Source organism: Argopecten irradians, chromosome 15, assembly GCF_041381155.1.
Source record: "Argopecten irradians isolate NY chromosome 15, Ai_NY, whole genome shotgun sequence".
Taxonomy (NCBI): Eukaryota; Metazoa; Mollusca; class Bivalvia; order Pectinida; family Pectinidae; genus Argopecten; species Argopecten irradians.
In genome coordinates this window covers 24,361,223-24,382,000 of record NC_091148.1, presented here as the reverse complement: position 1 = coordinate 24,382,000, position 20,778 = coordinate 24,361,223, and the positions used below count along the sequence as shown (strand labels likewise).

Here is a 20,778-nt window from a genome sequence, read left to right as displayed (position 1 = left end):
CGAAAACTAACAACGGATTATTATCATAAATATAATATACGACAGTCCAGACGGTGGCGTTGCTCTTTGGTTTTCTATTTCAATGTGACATGACGCTTCCTGTTCCAACGACCATTTTCTGTCTTACACCACCATCGTGAACTGTTGTCGTTTCTCCTTACAAAATCTTCAGGGAGTTTAACAGCGTTGTGGACTGAAATACTAGAACATATTAAACCTTGTTAAAGTTGTGTAGAGATTGAATCTAAATGTGTCTGAGGCCGTACTAAAGCCATGAATCGCTGACGTTATAGGTTTTTTTCTCGAATCCGGCAAAGTTGTCTAATAACTGGCATTGACTTGTTAAATGTTTTCATATACATACATATGTATAAAGACATCGGCATTTTCTTTCCTTTCAAATGCCACCTCAGGACACATTACTGTCATACATTACCAAGCGTTACAAATTCCCAGGGGCTATTTATGTATTTTTTTACAATAAACCTTTCGCATAAACCGTGTCCTTAAAAGCCATATCTATCATTGGGAGTGACCAAACGGCACACAGTCTGTTGAACCTTTGCAAATTTAATATCCACAGGGATATCATTTACATCCATCGTCATCGTGGTCCCAAGTGCCCACGCGCGGTGATTCTAGCCCGCCCATTTCCAGGAATTGGAGCGCGTGCTTGCCGCGCAACTTTTCTCCCGCGTATATTGGCTGCTGCAGCTGTAGATCTGTCACGTATAAAGGTTGCCTGGAGTATCAGTCATTCACACATCCTACATCGCACACCTGAGGAGGCCTAGGGCGCCGGTGATCAAACACTGCCACAGGTAAGTCATCTCTCTCGTATTACATTAATTATCTACAAACGTGGCAAAGATATCACGATATAATTAGTATTCTAAGATATACGTCTCTATACAAAGTATATATGCGTTCAAAGATTTTTACTTGTGCAAAGTTAAATCTAAATACATTTATTAGAGAAGCTTTCCAAAGTTGTAATGAAAATGTTCCTTTCTTTTTAATGTATTAAATACTACATCGCTATAATCCATAAAAAGTATTGGTGAAAATGTGAAAATTTCGTTATATAAAGCGTTTCATATTTCAGATTGTTTCAACTAGCACATGAAACGCGTAGTAACTCATAAAACGCACAAACTAACACATGTAGCATTTGAAACCAACACCAGTAATTATAACCCTAAACTCCATCGTTTAACAATTTGTCATAGTTGAAAACAACGGAAATGCAGTAATTGCGCAATGATTAATCTACTGGTATATGCACATGGAATTCTATAATAAGGTACAGTATTTTTCGAAGCCTAAATATGTAACAAAAATGTAAAAAAATTAATATGTATCGATTTAAAATAAAATGTCTTAACATCGCGAATGAGAACGTTTTGATCTTTTATATTTCGTATTTGTCATTTCATCAAACTTTTGATCAATGATAATGTCATATCTAATGCACTTGTATGTAAAATAACCGTTAAATATACGTAAGTTTTTTATCTTCTGGTTATAAAAAACGCCTACTAGTATGTTGTTTAAGGAAGGTGTTTCAGTCCAGATATCGTCAGTGATTTTAGGCTACAGATTACATTTCAGTTGATCATTCAAGCGAACACCTCATACACGGACCTCCTAGTTCTTAGATTTAATCCTATTCAGCTACCATAGGATTTGAAAATCGTTTTTATATTTTCATCATCATTATTATTATCATTCATTATTTCAATTACCAAACGTAAGGGGAAAACGTTACAAAATCATAGCGAAGCATCAACGTTACTGTCGACTATAAAATGATTGTATCTATAAAATAAACTTTCAGTCCAGATATCGTCAGTGATTTTAGGCTACAGATTACATTTCAGTTGATCATTCAAGCGAACACCTCATACACGGACCTCCTAGTTCTTAGATTTAATCCTATTCAGCTACCATAGGATTTGAAAATCGTTTTTATATTTTCATCATCATTATTATTATCATTCATTATTTCAATTACCAAACGTAAGGGGAAAACGTTACAAAATCATAGCGAAGCATCAACGTTACTGTCGACTATAAAATGTTTGTATCTATAAAATAAACTGTTTTAAACAATTAAGTTTTCAGGAATGGTCAGTACTAAAAAACAAAACTAATCTAAAACTTTGAATATGATTATTAAACATTAAAGGCTTCTCAATATATTTCAGATCTGCTCACCAAATTCTATATTCATTATCAATTTATCATAATTTAATATCATTACTGACAGTTACACTACTCAACGGTTCTTGTGTATAACCAAGAACACTTACCTTTCTTTGGTTTTTGTTATAAGCGTTACGTAACTTTTTCATTTTCCATTAAAAATAGTATTCAATAATCATTTTACAGACGTTGGGAAACAGTTTTTATATATAGCAACTCGTATGTCTCATATGGTAATTTAACATAACATGTATATGTTTTAAAGGCCACTTCAGATCTATCATTATTTTAATAAAGGAATATGCCCGCCGCACGGATAATGTTTGAACAGAGAGCTTCGCGCCTTTTTATCTATTAGCTATTCTAGTGTTGGGTTTGACTCATTCCTTCAATCGGTAACATTCGCCTCCAATCATGATTATTTTCCGGTGTTTATAATCACTGTTCAGAAAAAAATGCGCGGAATATTTTCAAACAACAACATTCATTCAAAAATGGCCCTGCAAACTTAATGAACTACTATTGTGATCGTTCCTTGCATTCAACCCCTAATAGAACGTAAACATATATAGAACCCATTTTCCTCTTGGCAAATCGCTCTGTATCGAATTAACTTACGCCGATAAATGAAATTTGCATCAGAAGATTAGATAATTATAAAAAGGTAACAGAATATCAACGCCAATGTTGTGTATGGAAATGATCAAAAGAAACATACTTCAATAATTTAAAAAAAACCAAACAAACAAACTTTGATGGCGTTAAAGATGTGCATTTCATTCTTTTGAAAGAAGCTTAAATACCCTCTACATTTTTGAAACTGCTTTTATTTCTTAAAATGGGAATATAAAACGAGATCGATAATTTTGCAGAACCGTTAAAACTATTAGCTTAGCGTTAATACAGCATTAATCATTATCTTCTGAATAATTTAACTGAGATCAATTAAATGTTAATTGTAATAACTCGGGTCGTCTTATGTTTCCCTACGTCGTCCTTAATACCGCGCGTTAGTTAGCTAAAACGTCAGATGGTAAAACAGCGAAATAAAATCTTCACGGTAAACAAAGATTACGCTGGGAATCTTGCATTTGTTTGGTGTTGTAACCTCATCTTAGGCCATCGATATATAATATTATGTTATTAATGTTCAAAAGAAACATTTACGTTTTGCTCCGGAAAGATAGTGTACCTTAAAGTTGAAGCTATATACTTTTCTTGTGACACAAATTATACAAATTTTACAATTACCTTCGATGAGCCGGATGTAAGAGCACATAAATTGTAAAAGTGGGAGGAAATCGTCCGAATATAAACCCCACGTGATCTAGCTAAATTGTAAAAGTAGGAGAAAATCGTAATATCTTAATATAAACCCCACGTGATCTAGCTAAATTGTAAAAGTGGGAGGAAATCGTAATGTCCGAACATAAACCCCACGTGTTCTAGCTTAATTGTATATATAAGGTCTGAATCGTATCCTGAAGCAAATAAATTGAATAGTTTTATAGCATGGTTATGGTATCCACATTTATCCGTAGGAAACTTGTTATCGAAATTGATTCACGAAATAAATGAATACATCAGTGTATAGAAATACTACCATTGGAAAACTTGTCTAACAAAGGAGAAACTAATGACACAGTTAAAAGTAAGGCAGGAGAAGTACTAAAGTCAGCCAAATACATGTATGACAATAGGAATTACTAAAGAATTCATAACCGATCGACCTTGGATTTATAGTGTCGACTAACTGTAAATAAGGTCAATGTGAAATGAATGACTTCTTAAAGCCTTTTAAGAGTCTTCTGTGCCTATTGATGATACAAATATTCATAGATTAGGTTTGTTCTCTAAAGTTGTTTTATACGTGCTACTTGAATATATAGGGAATATCGCAGAAATGTAGAAGCATAAGCGCTTTATAAAATTATGGCCTCGTTTTCGTTTTTCCCCATAAGGCAGTGGACCTATTCGTCCCCATTTCCTTGATAAACTACACAAAGCGTGGATAATTTCACAAACACAGGGACTAGTAACGGAGGTTGTGAAAAAGTTTGCTGTGTATATATACTATATAAAAGACAGCAGACTTTCTCAAAACCTGCGTTACTAGTCCCTGTGGTCATAAATATGTTTTATTCTATTTCTTTGCTTTCGTCTAATACAATAAAGATATCAACGGAAACCATTTCTGCCACTGAGTTCTTTTTATGCAAAGTTATTATATATGTCTAGACATTTATTGCAAAAGCCACATGAATAGACACTTATTGCTCGATTTCATTATAAAATAATTAATGATATAACATGAAATTCTAAATGTTCATTTATATTTCATTTTCTTTTAGCGAGGTTGTAAAAAATATGTCTACATGAAATCTAAATCTCTCATTGTGTCGTTAAACGTTTAAATGAAGTCATAACAACTATTTTGACGATAATCCATAGGCCAAAAAACTATATAATGGCAGAAACCATATTAAAAATTTATAGTCATTTACTCTGATAGACACAACTATTGAGGCCCTGCAGGTAGGGCGACAGAATTTTACCTGCTGCCTCTATTGATGATCGTAAAAGGCGACTAAATTTAGCATCTTATCTTTTCTCTTCTTCCTAACTAACTTTTTTCTTCCTCGCGTCTCCCTTGACACCGCCTTACCTTTGACCTTCTGTTTATCGCTCGCCCCTGTGAGGAAGGTCCTGGGTTCTGTCCCCTGGCCGAAACACAACAAAGTCTATAAAAGTGATAGTTTCTGGGTGAAGTGTGTTGTTTGGTGTCTTCGGTGGCATGCTTCATTGATATGACATTATAAAAAGGGAAACAGCTCCACTTCAAAAGAAGACATAACACGAACATACCGCAGTCTCCCAAAACACTCACTACACACTTTATACACACTACACATATCAATAGGATATCGTCCTTATATGACAATGAATGTTAATAGGACGGTAATGAATCAAACAAACAAACACAACTATTGATGTGTACGAAGACACACACAACACGACAATGAATGTCATGGTATTTCAGAAGAGAGAGCGTCCATGAAGTTGGTTGATAATATCTGCGGTACAAATCTTGGCGAAGTAATTTCTCAAATTGTGCAAGTTAGTAGTTAACTCACAACACTTTCTCTATCTATTTGGAAATGATTTACCGGCATATTACCTGATAGATCATTTTTGTGTCTATTCAGCTAATCATTGATTAATTATCTTTCAGTTTACAAAAATAACACACCGGACGAAACAAAGAAGAAAACAACAGAATACAGTCACACTAGGTTCAGAGCGTCCTAATTAATAAACAAGGTAAGTTGTGGATAAACGCTCACATGCAGATCCTCAAATGTCCATTATTTCAACTTCTTTTGTTTCGGTAAATAATATGGACACATGAAAGTAACAGGTCATAGTTAATTTATATTCAATTCTATCAATTAATATTCTATTCTCACATTTAATACCTACCCGCAAGATAACGCTGTAATATGCAAATTCGGAATAGTGTACTTGGTATTACAATGCCCTTGTGGCTAGGTACTATTGTTACGTTATGTGTATAACATCATTATTCAGACAAAATAAAATTTATGCTAAAAAATGAATGGCGTCACAATCGATATCTAAACGCATGGGCGATAACTCTACAATACGCAAAGACGGAATACAGCTACTCCTGGACCCAGTTTCATGAGTATTCCTTAATGTTAAGGAATTTCTTAACCTAAATTTCCACATTAGAAACCATTCCAAAAGTCTTAAGTTAAGGAGCCTTCCTTTAAATGTAATGTTTTCCTATGGAAACTTTTCAGATAAGTGATTCCTTGGATTTAAGGAATGATTGTGAAACTGGACCCTGCTTTCGTTGTTTAGAAACACTCGAGTTCACTCGAACTACTGTGACCCATACACTAAGGCACATTGTCTAGATAATAGAACCACAATGCATGTAAAAGAAACTCTGAGCATTTCTGATCTTGTAAATGGAAACTAAGTGATTCCTTTGAGATTGTGATGCCGATCGTAAATATTTTGAGTTTGATATGAAAAGAACGACGGAGCTTCCTTTTCCCTATTAAGACAATTATCATGGCACACATCAATACTAGAATAACGCTGACCTGTAACTGGTGTCCCGTGTGGTTTGGGACGGGAAAGTCACTGGATTATTCCTTGTCGCTTTTCCTTGTCAGCTTTTGTCAAAGTTTGCCTGAACCGTAGGTCAAGGTCATTGGGACTTTTAACAAATCACAGATATAAAAAGTTCAAGGTCACGGCGACTTTTAAAATCCACAGTACATGTACTGTTACTTGCATTGAACTAAAGGTTTTGTCTTAGAATTATTATACGTGGTAAAATTAATGCTATACACATGTACATTTCAATATTGCCTTTGGGAGTTTCAGCTCTAATTAAACAGCGGTGAAGTATGCAATAGTCAGCAGATTATTTCCTTCCTGAAACTGAGATTTGCATCTGAAAACAGAATTATGTTTATAATAAACGATACTCATAATTTGAACAATAAGTGGTGTTTGATCGTGTATAGATATGTCTAATTAACACAAAAATAATATAAAATAATTTCGTTTACTTTCAGCGCATGCACAATCAGTACTTCATTCCATATAGGACATAGTGCCACAGAATTTTTTCGGGATGTAAATATTTTTTTTTTAATCTTTATCTTGAAGTTAATTTAGAAGCTCAAACCTTTTATAGTGGTAATGGTGTAAAGTAAATAACTTTAGTAATTGAAGAAAAATACCAATCTGTCTGCTTCTGTTTTTGATAGAGAAAAAATATAATTCATCAGCGGTGGAGCATCTTTAAACAATTATCAAGCTTTCTTTGAGTATTGTAACGCTGTTGGTTTTTGTGTATGGTATGTGTTATAAGTTGTTACTTCCGCATATCTGCTACATATTAACAATGTCCTCAACCTTCCGTTGAATAATGTATGGTATAACGAATCCTGTAGGAAATCATCAAGGCAGAATCAAACCATACACCCAGCCGCTGTGATAATGTCAGGCCGGTTAGCAAAATTTATTGTAAAGCAAAATATCTCGGCTAGATTTCGTAAGATCCTATCATTAACGGTTTTAAGATAAGCATAGAATTATTTACACATTCAGTGCCTGAATCATGTGTCGTGAAGAATAAGCTTAGCACCTGTCTTCTTTTGGAAGATTTCCGTACTAATCTTTTTTGTTGCTTTTTGCCATCATTATTGAGATTTGAGAACCGTTTTATATTATATAGAGCAAATATAGGTATTCTATTTCTTTTGTGTTATTACATAAAACAAAATAATTTGAAATAACATGTTTATATAATTGGGTCGGCATTTATTGAATTTTCTGAGTTCAATTTCTCTAATTCAATATTTCCTTAGTAAAAATTCATGATCCTCTTCCAAAACTATCGAAGATGGAAATTGATGGCAACTGCAAAGAACTCTATTGGATGTTTTTTTTCTGATGCTGAAGCGTTAAATAGTGAACACATTACATGGAAGATATTAAGAGTGATGTACAGATAAGGAATGACACTTTGAATGGCCCTCTCTGTCAACACAAACCTTATCAAAACCAGAGGATAGTCAATCGAGATAATATTCAGTTGGGTATTGCAAACTCGTGTTGTATAGATAAGAACTGTAATTTTTCATTTCACAATATAATTGTCTGGTGATACGACTACAGGCATTGGGCAACAGGTAAAGAATATAAAAAACCTTCCTTGTTGTAAAATATATACAATGCAATGCACATTTTCACACACAAATTAATGATATGATAGTTACATATAAAAACCACAATAAACATTATTTTTTTCAAGTAAATATTCCAGTATCAATAATGAATCTCTGAACGAATTCATGGATGGATTGCATCATTGCAATAACTTAAAAAACCACTTGAATATTCAAGATTATTGAGAGAAGATATAAATTAAAAAGATTATTTTGTTATAAAGAGTTGAGAACCAAATGAACGCAATCTTTTGTTGGAACTATTTACTGTTGTTGTATTGATTTTGCATTCTATATCGTAATTACTGGTACTTGTTTTCTAAGCATATTGTGTAAAAACAGTTCCATCATCGTTTCTTGTCCTTACTGTAGCAGGTGGTAATCTGGTTACCGTGATAACTTTATAACGAATTATTATCGCTGCTTCATTGCCCTTTTTCTAACTTAAAGATGCTCCACCGCCGACAAAGCATAAATAATATTTATCATTTTCGCAATAATTGATGTTTAATCGCGTATAAGCATGTCTAATTAACATCAAAAGCTTTAAATATGTTTTGATTATGTCGGCTGCGCCATCGAGTACCTCATTCCATATAGGGCATAGTGTCATGGATCATTTTCGGGATGCAATTGATTATTTTAAGTAATTTTATATTGAAGTAAAATAAGAAGCCGAATTTTTCAATGATGGTAATAGTGTAAAGTAATAGGCTATAAGTAACCTGTGTTACTGAAGAGAAATGCTCATTCATCTGCTCCTGATTTTATAAAACAATACCATTTGTCGGCTTTTAAAGAGAAAATAATTTACAACGAATTATAATTTCACGATTTGGGCTAATGGATTTCATTTAAATTACAAATAACTGATCATTTTGTGGATTGGAATTTCGCGACCAAAAGTTTGCCCCGCGGAAACTAAAATTACCGACTTTACGGTATGTCTGAAAACTCTTCCTAGGGGTTGTGCTATATGATCCCCCATACACTGTTTGCTGATATTAGGGACGTAATGAATATAACTTATATCGTGATGTAAAACAAAAATATGGGGACGCTACTAATCTGATATGTCGCACTCATGCATATACATGATACACTGTTCACTATTCAGTTATCCATTACCACCAATTACTTATTATACAAACCATCCTACAATTAGGCCCTATATAAACAATATCCTAAACACTAAAACCACAGGCGTTTGACGTAAATCCAGAGCTAATTGTTCCTATGCATGTATATAATACTATATGCAGACCGTGGACCATGTAAAGTCCCTGTGATTCTAAGCGTCAGGAGGCAAATGTCAACCCAATGGGTGTTAAATATTTAAAGTTCCCCAATGGACATTATACATGTACGCTATAAGTCATCTATTAACCCCGCTCTTGTTCATCCATAAAATATCAAACAATTGTCAATAATTTTCTCCTTTCGAGGGATCGTCACGATAGCGTATGAATTACTGATGTATTTAGTGAGATGAACGATCGAAAACTGACATTTCTAAAACGACACCATAATCTCGTGATAAAGAGAATGATTTGCACGTGACATGTGGCAGAGCCATTGGCACGCTCAGTGGGGAGGTCTATGACAGCTTTATATAGATTGCAATCTGTTTGCTTTTAAGAAATGAAATTCAAGATATTTAACTATGGAATCAAATTTCCTGGAACTGAGCGATGCCGCAACACATTCGTCAGCATACAAAAATGCCACAATCAAGTGATACTGGTGACAGATTTCGACAAATAATGGTAAAAAACGAGCAATAAATTTGATGCAAGTTTGTTTGAAAATTGAAATAGTTGATATAATTTAAAATTGCTCCATCGCCGCAAGAGCATAAATGATATTCATCATTTGAACAATTATTGATGTTTAATCATGTGTATATATGTATAATTAATATAGAAAATAATATAAAATAACTTATTTTGCCTTTGGTGCATGCGCAATCAGTACTTCATTCCACTCTAAGGAGAAAGCCAACAAGAAAACCGCATTCCTAGTAATAATGTACTAGTCTAGTTAGCTCCTTACCCAATACATTTTAGTCTTTGATTAAGGGTTATATAGTCGTTTCCTTTGGTGCGCTTACAGAAATCACTCGCTTTATCATTTCGTATCCATGGACCATGCTGCTGACCCAGTAACTAGTAGTCTGTGGCCACTAATGATATATTTCCCATTCAATTATTAGACGAGTGTAAAGTGTTGCCATGTTTACATCAAAGTATGGCTTTAACTGAAGTAAATTGTTAATGTCTTTAAAAGACATTTGGATGTTTTACTTAATTCTAAGATAATGTATTGCATTGACAGTATCAAATGTAGAATTTCAGTGACAGATACATAGCGTCAGATACAAAACATTGACGTTTCCTGAAGCGTCATTCCCACACGAGTCAAATGTTTCCCTGATTACGTCAAAGTTCACGTTTGACATGTGACATCCGGGACCTTGTAAACATGCACCATTAAGCAAATGGCGGTCTGTGCGCGATATGCATGAGAGCTGAACTCTCTGCTAAGTATTGATATCTATATCACGTGATAAACATGACCTTATATGACGATGACAGAGACAGCCGTTATTGTCACTTTAGAAGCTTTTTGTTTAAAAGTGCACAAGGATCGAAACGTCAAAGCATAGTTACCTTGACAACAACGTCAAAAATGTTTATCTATTTAAATGTCGTTTGTATACAAAAACATTAACGCTTCTGTTTTTTGTATTAACATTTAAAAGCAGATATCGCAGATTAGATTAATTGCCTTCCAATTCGGTTTTTAGAATCCTCAATACGCTATGCAGATCTGACAATAGAAAGAACAATCACATTCGATCCCGCAGATACCTCTAAAGATGTTAAAGCTTACAGTACTGTGCGTTCGCTGTGATAGTTTTCTGATGTCTATATGTGAAGGATGGTGAGGGCTCTGTGCGAGACGAGACACCTTTCTGTCAATTTAATGCGTTTTCATTCGAAATCGTCGATAAACCCAATTACACAGGAACTGTGTTGTTCTTTTTTACGCCGAGGGACTTAGATCAATATATATATAGTACTTTCACCCCACCCCCGGGTCTTGTTATAAGGCAAGGGTACGTATCAACGCCAGACACACATATATACGTGAATATGTAACAAAGCAGGGACAGATTTCGTCACTAATTAGATAGATGGCGGTTTAGTTTAAACATATTTTATTGGAACAAAAGGATTGGGCACAAGTTATTTCAACTTATATCAAACCCTCTCCAACAATATTACATATATACATAATCAACATTTGAAGATGGCAGACTTAAAATATTTTTCAGAAACGAAATTTCATCATACTCAAAATCAATATAAACATAGAATTAACGTAGTAGTTTTAAACATACAAAGTACATTTCCATTTTTTCATACAAACTCCATGACGGATAGAGAGAGAGAGAGGGAGAGAGAGAGAGAGAGAGAAAGAATGACAGAGAGATATAAAGAGAGAGAGAGAGAGAGAGAGATTAAAATCTTTTTGTATCAAGAATTTATTTTTGAGTTAGAATCACCGAACAACAAGGTTTGTAGGCTGAGTGGTATATAATTGTTTAAATTTCTGTAAAGCTCTATACGTTGCCGAGCATATAAGTTGCAATTAAAAAAATAATGATATGCGTCTTCACGTTCAAATCCACATGCACAGCTTTGGTCGTCAGAAAGATTTACTTTGAACAGGTCATATTTTAGTATACTTGATTTATTTCTTAGTCTGCAATGCAAGATATTAGTTTTCCGGTCACCAAGGAGAAATAGATAGGATGGACATAAATTATGTTTTTTACGGAGGGTATCTCTAAAAATGCTAAATCTGTTTGTATGTCTAATATTAATATCTAAATTGTTCCAGAGCCTTATAGTTGATGGAAAGAAAGACAAATTAGTTGTTTTCAGACGGTTATTGGGTAAGGTGTAATTTTCGGAATCTCTTAGTCTGAATCTAGTGTTTTCTGAATTTAAAGGAGGGAGTAGAGTAGAAAGATAAGAGGGTGTTAGTCCATATGTACTTTGAAAAATAAGTTAATTTTACGTCTAGATGGCGGTATATATGTTGATATATCAAAAAAGGATTCAAAACTCTCCTGCATGCTTCATGGGTGTATTACTAGTAAAACAAAAACAGACAAAGCATCAGTAATTAAAAATTTATATCAACCTTTTAAAACATCATATTGCCTCTTTGTTGCTGTTGTCATACAATAGATTCACTGTTTCAAGTGAGCACTTTAAATATTGTAACGAACTTTCAATATTTTTTATTCTCCGCGGGCTATTCTCTTTTTCTTTAGATTTGTTTTCCCATGCACAATTTCAATTTAAGCCGTTTTAATACAGATTTGCCAAGCGACGGTATCTAAGGTTTATGTCAAATGTTGTTTTAAAAATGATATCGGCGTTCATCATTTTAAGGAGAAACATAGTTTATGAAAGTGGTAGTTTCTTCTCTTGCTTAGCGCTTAGCATACAGGGAGTAGGACAACAGGTTGTCATTTTAATGTGACCAGGTGGAGTGCGTTGCTTGGTATAGCACTATAAAAAGGGCAAGAGTTCCACTATACAAGAAGACACAACACGAACATACCGCAGTCTCCCAAAACACGCACCTCACACTTCACTCACGCTTAAGGAGGGCATATTCGCGTGTCGTCTTCATGTCATGATCCTTGTAGTTATTAGCTTGTCTTTCTCCAATAAAGACAGACTCTAATGTATTGACTCTTATATAATATTCCTTTTTTGATTTATGAATACCGATAGACAACATGAAACAATGAATTAAAGTTGAGTCCTGTTTATGTGATTGATGTTGATATTAGGAATGAATTTGCGCCAGTGGTGTGGTGAGCAAGAGCCGTCTTGTGTGAGGGGAATTCAGGTTTACACTTTTAAAAGCTTAAACCGAGGCCCCACCCTTGGCCGCCTTCGAATGTGTTATAGTTTTGTGACTATCCTGATGTGTTTGTTTTTAGGGAGGAAATGAGCTCCTCAGGTTTCATTTTTAATTAGATAAATGTCATTATGGAATAAAAACACATTTTATCTTATCACGCCAATAATATGAAATAGTGTTCAAAAGTTTATCGTGCGTCCATTTAATAATTGATGATATCATTGATTTTACACAGTATAAAATTGTTCCATGGATACTGAGTGAACATTTAAATCTTTGATTCCCTAGGTATTTGTTCCTTGGGGGTATACAAGTTTCTTATGGCTTCCTTGCAGCCGATGGTCAATGATTTGACTGTTCACAAAGTACATATGAAACAAATGTTTCATTACTCTGTTTTTTAATGTAAACTTTAAAAAATGAACATTATTATGAAGAAAAATGAAGAAATCTGTATTCATACACTTTATATGGAGACTCTTTTAAGATAATATACCTTTTAAAAAATGAAGAATACCATAGTATAAAAAGAAAGAAATATGTATTTACACGTTTGTAAGGGGGAGACCACTGCGCACATTTCCTGCGCATTACATGTGAAACAAATGTTTCAATACTCTGTTTTTTAATGTAAACCTTTTAAAAAATGAACATTATTATGAAGAAAAATGCAGAAATCTGTATTTATACGCTTTAAAAGGAGACTCTTTAAAAAAGTTAACTTTTTAAAAAATTAAAAATACTATAGTATTAAAATAAAAAAATATGTATTGACACGTTTGAAAGGGGAAGAAAATGAACATTATCATGAAGAAAAACGAAGAAATCTGTATTCATACGCTTTAAATGGAGACTCTTTCAAAAAAAAGTAAACATTAAAAAAAATAAAGAATACTATAGTATAAAAATAAAGAAATATGTGTTTACACGTTTGAAGCGGGGAGACCAATGCGCACAATTCATGCGCATTCAACAGTACTATGCAACAGTCCTACTATTGCAGACCTGGCAGAAAGCCAAAGGTTGACAGCATTCACATATATTTTTATAAAACAGTCAAAATACTAAATATATGCTTGATGGAGAATTAGGTAATAAATATACACATTGATCATTCATCTATGTGCAGTTTCATTCTCATCTCAGTCATTTTGTTACTTTTGCCATTATCGATTTAACTATAGAATTACAGTACATGTATTATTGTTATCTGTATATATACGATACATTACGGACATTAAACGTTAAGACGCCTACCTATTTCCTGTTTGTAAATATGATTGAGTTTATTTCCTCATCGTGCGCAACTAAATAAACATTATGCACATGCATGTTAATTCAAAAACTCTTCCTAATGGCATTGATAATTCATGGATGAGGAGGTGGAGAAAGCCGGAGTGTCCGGGCACAACTACCGACCTTTTTTTTTTTTTTTTTTTTTTTGCAACCTCAATGATCTTATGTTAGCTAGCTTGAAATGCATTGTTAAATAAGACTGAGATTCAAAATGAAGGTTTGACGGAAACTATGTACGATGAATTCACAACCTCAATGATTTTATGTAAATTATTGAATAAGATTGAGATTTTAAATAAAGGTTTGGAGGAAACTAAGTACGATGAATTGATAAGGATTTGATGAGGTACCGTTCACAGAACTTTTGTTTTACTGTCAAAAAATAACTTTTTAATGTGTTTCCTTTGGTTTCTTGTTTGTGGATTTAAAGTGTTTTCAACTAATTAACTTTGCACATTGCGGGAAAGTATCGATTGTGACGTCATTACATTTCTCTGAGCATATGACGTTAATTAAGCTGATAAAAATGTAACATAACAATCAGTGCTTATCGGCAAGGGCAGATAACTCTGTAATATACAAATACAGAATATCTTTGAATCAATTTGCACAATATTTCATTTCATGAACATTTCTGGAGCTGATAAAATATGTGCCTGAACTCACTAGGGCGGAGACTTACAATTTGCAGTGTTTGTCTCCATGACTACGTATTTTACTGAACACGAGACAAAAATATATTCAATATCATATTTCCCACCGCATTCCGAGGCAAGCCCATATACTAGGTTGTACACATCAAGGTACATGATCAGCGACACGTGTTCATTATTAAGTTTGCGTTCAGGCGATGATAAATTAGTCTTCATAAAAACAATGAAAAAGTGTGTCACACCGGTATATATTCCCAGTGGTGGATTCACAGTGGCTCGTGGACATTTTCCATATTTCATTGCTATAACATGCAAGAAACGCATTAATATTATAATGGTATAAAACAGTTTCAGCTTTCAACGTCTGCTGGAAAAACTATAATACTACGTTACGATGCTATGTATCCCTGCATACATGATCCCCACTTGCTTACTCACTATGAGTTTTTGAAATGTCTGTCTGCGTTTGACAGCAGTTTATTTATTGATGACGTGTGGTAAATTTACCCGTTATTTATGGAGTTGTAACTCTAGTGTTGCATTGGAAATAAGAATGGCACGGTCATTCCTTATAGCTATTTGTATTCGTGGTCAACTATATTATTCCTTCGAACTTAAATATCAGCGAATAAAATGAAAAATGTGACAGGTAAGCTAATCTGTTTGACTAACTACTGTTAAATATTTACAAAACGCAAACTTGGATTTGGTATTAACGACAAAATTTCTAGCTATTTCCTGCTAAATTTTACAACTACAAATATACAGTATCAAATTCTCACGGTGAGATCAGATTGGATCTGTAGTTGCTATTGTGACAAATATGATACAATGTATTTAAACCATCAATCTGGAATATTTTATGTTCCTACGGAGTTTTATCTCGTATGAAATTAATGAGTGCTGTATAGTTTCAGCAGATTTTTATTATCATCTTTACTACCTTTTCCAGTCGACATTCATTAAAATCTCAAGAAATAAGCGCAAATTTGATATAATTTTCATCATTACATAGTTAACACATTTGACACTTTTTAACGTCAAAATGCGTTACGCAAATTCCAATCGAAAGCAGCTATTTTGACACATATTCCTCAATTCACGACGTGCTAACCTCTAACCTCATTATTTACGTTAAAGCGTCATAATGTATTATCAATGTACTACCTAGGATGTGCACTTCCAAATATGTCAATTCATACACATTGGAAATTGACTGTCCATATGAAGTATAATTAATTCAATAATTGGTCAGTCATAACAGTTCTGATAGCGATAACAATTGTTATTAAAATGATAAAATATTTGATTGATTGGTTGTGATATATGTGCCATGATTCCCTTACTGCCGATTCAGGAAGAGTTTTTAATGCATTATTTACCACCAAAGGTAAGCAACATTTAAATGTGAGAATTACAATGCAGACAATGGACGGTTGTCTACAATTTCATTTCACATTTTACAGTGTTTATGGTAATTGTAAAATTGAATCTAGTATATTATTCTTTCTTCCAGATGAAGACTTTATGCATTGTGCTGGCCCTTACAGTATTCATGGCTTCCATGACAAGCACATCCGCCAGAAGTTGCTACTTTATGTGTTTGAGAGACTTAATCTTGTGTAAAAGGACAACCGGAACCGGATGTTGTGACAAGTTTCTGGGTTCATGTGCACCCGGATGTGGCGTCAAAAATGCAAGGTAAACATCATCATGGAAACGAGCACTTTAAAGAATCATATTATGCATTTATGGCCACGGTTGCAGTGTGATATGGAGGTTTATTTACCCGAAGGTGTTATATTTCCCGAGGGCTTGCCTGAGAGAAATATTACATCTGAGAGTAAATAAACTTCATATCACACTGCGACCGAGGATATATATTGTTTATTTTAACGAAAATTCGAGATTGGCAACTGTTGGTTAAATATTAATTAAACTTGCAGTTAGTAAAAAGTGGCGTTTTAAGATACGTCCGTCATTGTTGTACAATTGGAAGAGGAGATGACTCCGTGTCACCATTGGGGCACGCGCCCAAGTGAAATACAATGTTTTATTTCCCCTGAGGGAAATACGACGTTTTATTTTCCCTGAGGAAAATACGACGTTTTATTTCCCTGACATGTGACGTGTTTCAACTAATCACAGACACTGTTACTAACGTGAGGTATTATAATATCAGTTATGTGTTTACCGACTTCTCTTAATTTGAAATTTGAAAATGTCAAGCTCATTTATGCTAATTTATTAATGATAAATGATTTAAATAAATTGGCAATGAATGTCGTATAAAATCCTTTCAAAAGTTTAGCATTTAATTGGTTGAATGATGCTGCATAATGATCTATATAACCAGCTCCATCTAAGGTCTTTAACAGAGCCCGATCCTGTTTAAAACATTTTACATGTAACACGTGCTTGTGTTTTTGGAAGACTGCAGTATGTTCACGGTGTGTCTCTTTGCAACAGCAGAAACTTCTTGTCCAATTCATAGCGCGAACTCACTGAAGCATACTGCCGAGAATGTCAAACAACACACTCCATCCAGTCACTTTATGCTGACAATGGGCAAACAAGTCGTCCCTCTCTATATGTCTGGAGCTTAAACTACAACGTGATGCGTTGTATGTCAACCCAAAATTTGTGTATTAGGCGATAATATTTCATTATGAGGTTATGTGGTTTTTATTATCCTCATTACTTGCCTAAATGTTACAATTGTGACGAAATGCTGATTAAAATATCTTTTATCGTGACATAATCAAACCGCACATAGAAAAGAACAAACAAAAAAAGTAAAAACAAAATGTCTTGGTTAACTTATTGCTACGTAATACCATCAAGGAACTTTTTAAAAGTGATATAGCGCTATAAAAAGGACAGGAGTTCCACTGTACTAGGAGACACAACATGAATATACCGCTGTCTCCCAAAACACGCACAACACACTACATAATACACTTCGAACCGCATACATGGGGGGGGCGTCCTTACATGACCCTAGCTGGCAACGTAAATTAATCAAACAAACAAATAAATCAAAACAAAACCTAGTCACAAGCAGAGTCATATAGGCGATAAACCTGTAATTAACTATCTAACGTTAAGATTAGGACTAGTAATGTGATAAGTTGCGATCCAGACGGAGTAGAATGCATTACAATTAGGTCTATATCAAATGGAGACTCTGATTAGCTGTGTTATCTCTTATTATATTGAATATTAGAATCGGAGTCAGAGTCCGTTGCAGTGTGACAATTACAGTGTCGCAATTTGATACATACGTATTACAGTTGAATGTATTGTGGTTCAAAGATATATTGATGTATTATTTAGTCATTGTGGGTAGGTCACCAAAAAACAAAATGCTCAATTGTATATCATAAAACATCAAACGCAAATAATACTTTGTCATAACGGTATCATATGATATTGGGTGGGCCTTTAATATATTGACCAGTAATTAATTACCTGTACTTCACACCTGCTCTAACCTCAGTGCTATCAGGTTATCTATCGTCTCATACAGCCAATGATGACTTTTCATTTTATCCTGTACACCTTATAATCAGTCAGTGATGCTGTATTGTTTTTCACTATAACAACGTCATAAGGTTGCCATTTCGCAAGGTGATCAAAGTGTGGTTCGTCATTTGAAGCTGCTATCCGTTCTTAATTAGACTTCCTGAATACAAGACAGATATCTCGAAAGTTTAAAAATCGTATTTAGTATTATACTGTTGCTTATTCATGTTAAGGTCAAGGTCAAATAGAGAAAATCCAGTACAAATTTTACTTTAATTAAGCATTATATAAAACTAATACGTTGAAAATGGTATACTAGTAGTTGAATGACTGTTTAAATTCTTTACTAAGGTTTATCTTTACCGTAAATCTAATGATATTTTACTTGATTATAAATCATTTCCCTATTTTTGAATTTACAAATGTAATTTACAGCTGACATACGCATCCAAGATAAAAAAGATTCAGTGTGTTTGTTTTGGAAACTTAAATCTGGTCAATAGCAATTCATGATATATATGTTATGTAAATGATGTACGTCTCACTAGCTGTTTTCGACATCACCAGTACAAAATAGCCCTGGACTTTCAATGATTGTCTTATAGTCGGTCCAAATTTCTAGCTTGTGTTCTTTCAAATGGAAATTACGGTAATGGATTGTTTATATTTTCACAGGTGTAAGGGTGAAAAACGAGGGAGCTGGAACAAGCGATTTGAGAATGAAGACTCTCAGCTTGAAGAGTACTACCCCATGATCTGAGTCAATCTAATGCTTATCACTGAATCAGTTAAACGCTTGTCACATACAAATTAAATTTCAACCTCCGTATGAACACTATGATCAATGTTTTCAAAACAACAAAAAAGAGATTGTTCATTATCGATAAGAGACCGTTTGGTGTAATGCTATTTCTTGTAATAATTGATTATTATTTTTTATCTTGAAGATGGACGAGTGTTGACTGTTCATGAATATTAACATGTATTTCAGTAATTCGATTTGTCAATAATGATTCCTTCTTTTCTATCCTACGAAAAGAGGAATAGTTTTCTTGGTTTTTTTTCTCACCGTACCAACTTTTAGCGTTTTCATCTTTAATTGGAGAAATTTTATTGTTATATTTTGATAATAAATTTCAAGAAAAAATATTGCAATTATATGTTTATTGTGTTGTTATTTGTAAATACTTGTAAAATTAGTACACTTACACTTACTGGCTTGCGGTTTATTCCATCTTGGATTTCAGCATTTGGTTCGATGGTTGATATTGTTTAACTGCCAGTGTCGTTTAGGACGGACTTCTCTTAAATGTGTTTTGGGATGCTGCGGTATGATCTTGTAATTGTACGAATCTTGCCTACTTATAGTGCTATCCCACTGAAGCGCCAAATATACCAGACAGCACACCAAACTTGGTGATATTGTACTCACAACGGGCGAACCAGTTGTCCCACTATTTGCATGGTGAGTGTTAAACAGGTATAGAAAATACCATTTTTATATAGACTATGGCATATCTCGACTATGGTATTCACCCCAGAGCTTAGAGCTTTCCTCGCATGGGCGAGCGTTCAGTTTATGGTACACATTTAGGGGTGCAAAGGGAGACGCTGATCATTAAAGAAGGAGGGGAGAACATAAGAGCCGTTATAGATCACCTGGCCCCAATATCATGAAATTGTCTTTAGTCTTAAACAGCCTTAGTTTTAACTCAGCCAATCACAGATGACGTAACAAAAAGCTGAAGTCTAAGACTGTTTCGTGATCCCGAGGCCTGTATTTGCAAATACCCTGCAGGACTTTCATCCAGTCACAGTGACTGGCCTACATAATGAGTCATCAATCGGTCAGTTTGGTCAGAGATTAAATTTGGAACACTAGCTTTAATCCGATATTTCTGTAGTTAAATGGACTGTTATATTCCTACATGTTTCTGATAAGTCTTATCTGTAATTCGGATTCAAATCATATTTTGATATCCACGCCGTTCCGGTAAAAGAATCTTATGAATGGGATTGGATTTGGGATGTGGAGCAGAGGAGGGGGAAAGGGGACTTTTTTTTTTTTAACTTCAAAACACCAATAAATGTTTTGCTTATGTTCAATGGGAAGATGAAATGTTGAAATGCAATAATGATTTTGTTGCAGGCATTTCAAATATGTGTAGTATAATAGACAATTACCTTCTCGGTCTCAATGTGATTCATCGCAGAAAAAAATATTTTAAATACCTCTGAACATAATCTAATCTATAAGTGTTTTAAAGTTTAAAACAATAACTCTCCCTCCCTCTGCTCCAGCACTTCAATCCCATCGACGTTTATGAATATATTGATTAATGCAATTAAAATGGCATTTTGGTATGTAACATATATTCACC

General features: G+C 34.0%; 1 long non-coding RNA gene across 1 annotated transcript; it reads left to right on the top strand.

The window, feature by feature from the left end:
• Positions 1-654: 654 nt before the first annotated feature.
• LOC138309467 (uncharacterized) lies at positions 655-19,496 on the top strand. The gene is made up of 4 exons (XR_011206280.1): positions 655-821; positions 5,438-5,526; positions 16,389-16,573; positions 19,073-19,496. It is a non-coding gene; the product is annotated as an uncharacterized lncRNA (long non-coding RNA).
• Positions 19,497-20,778: the final 1,282 nt, after the last annotated feature.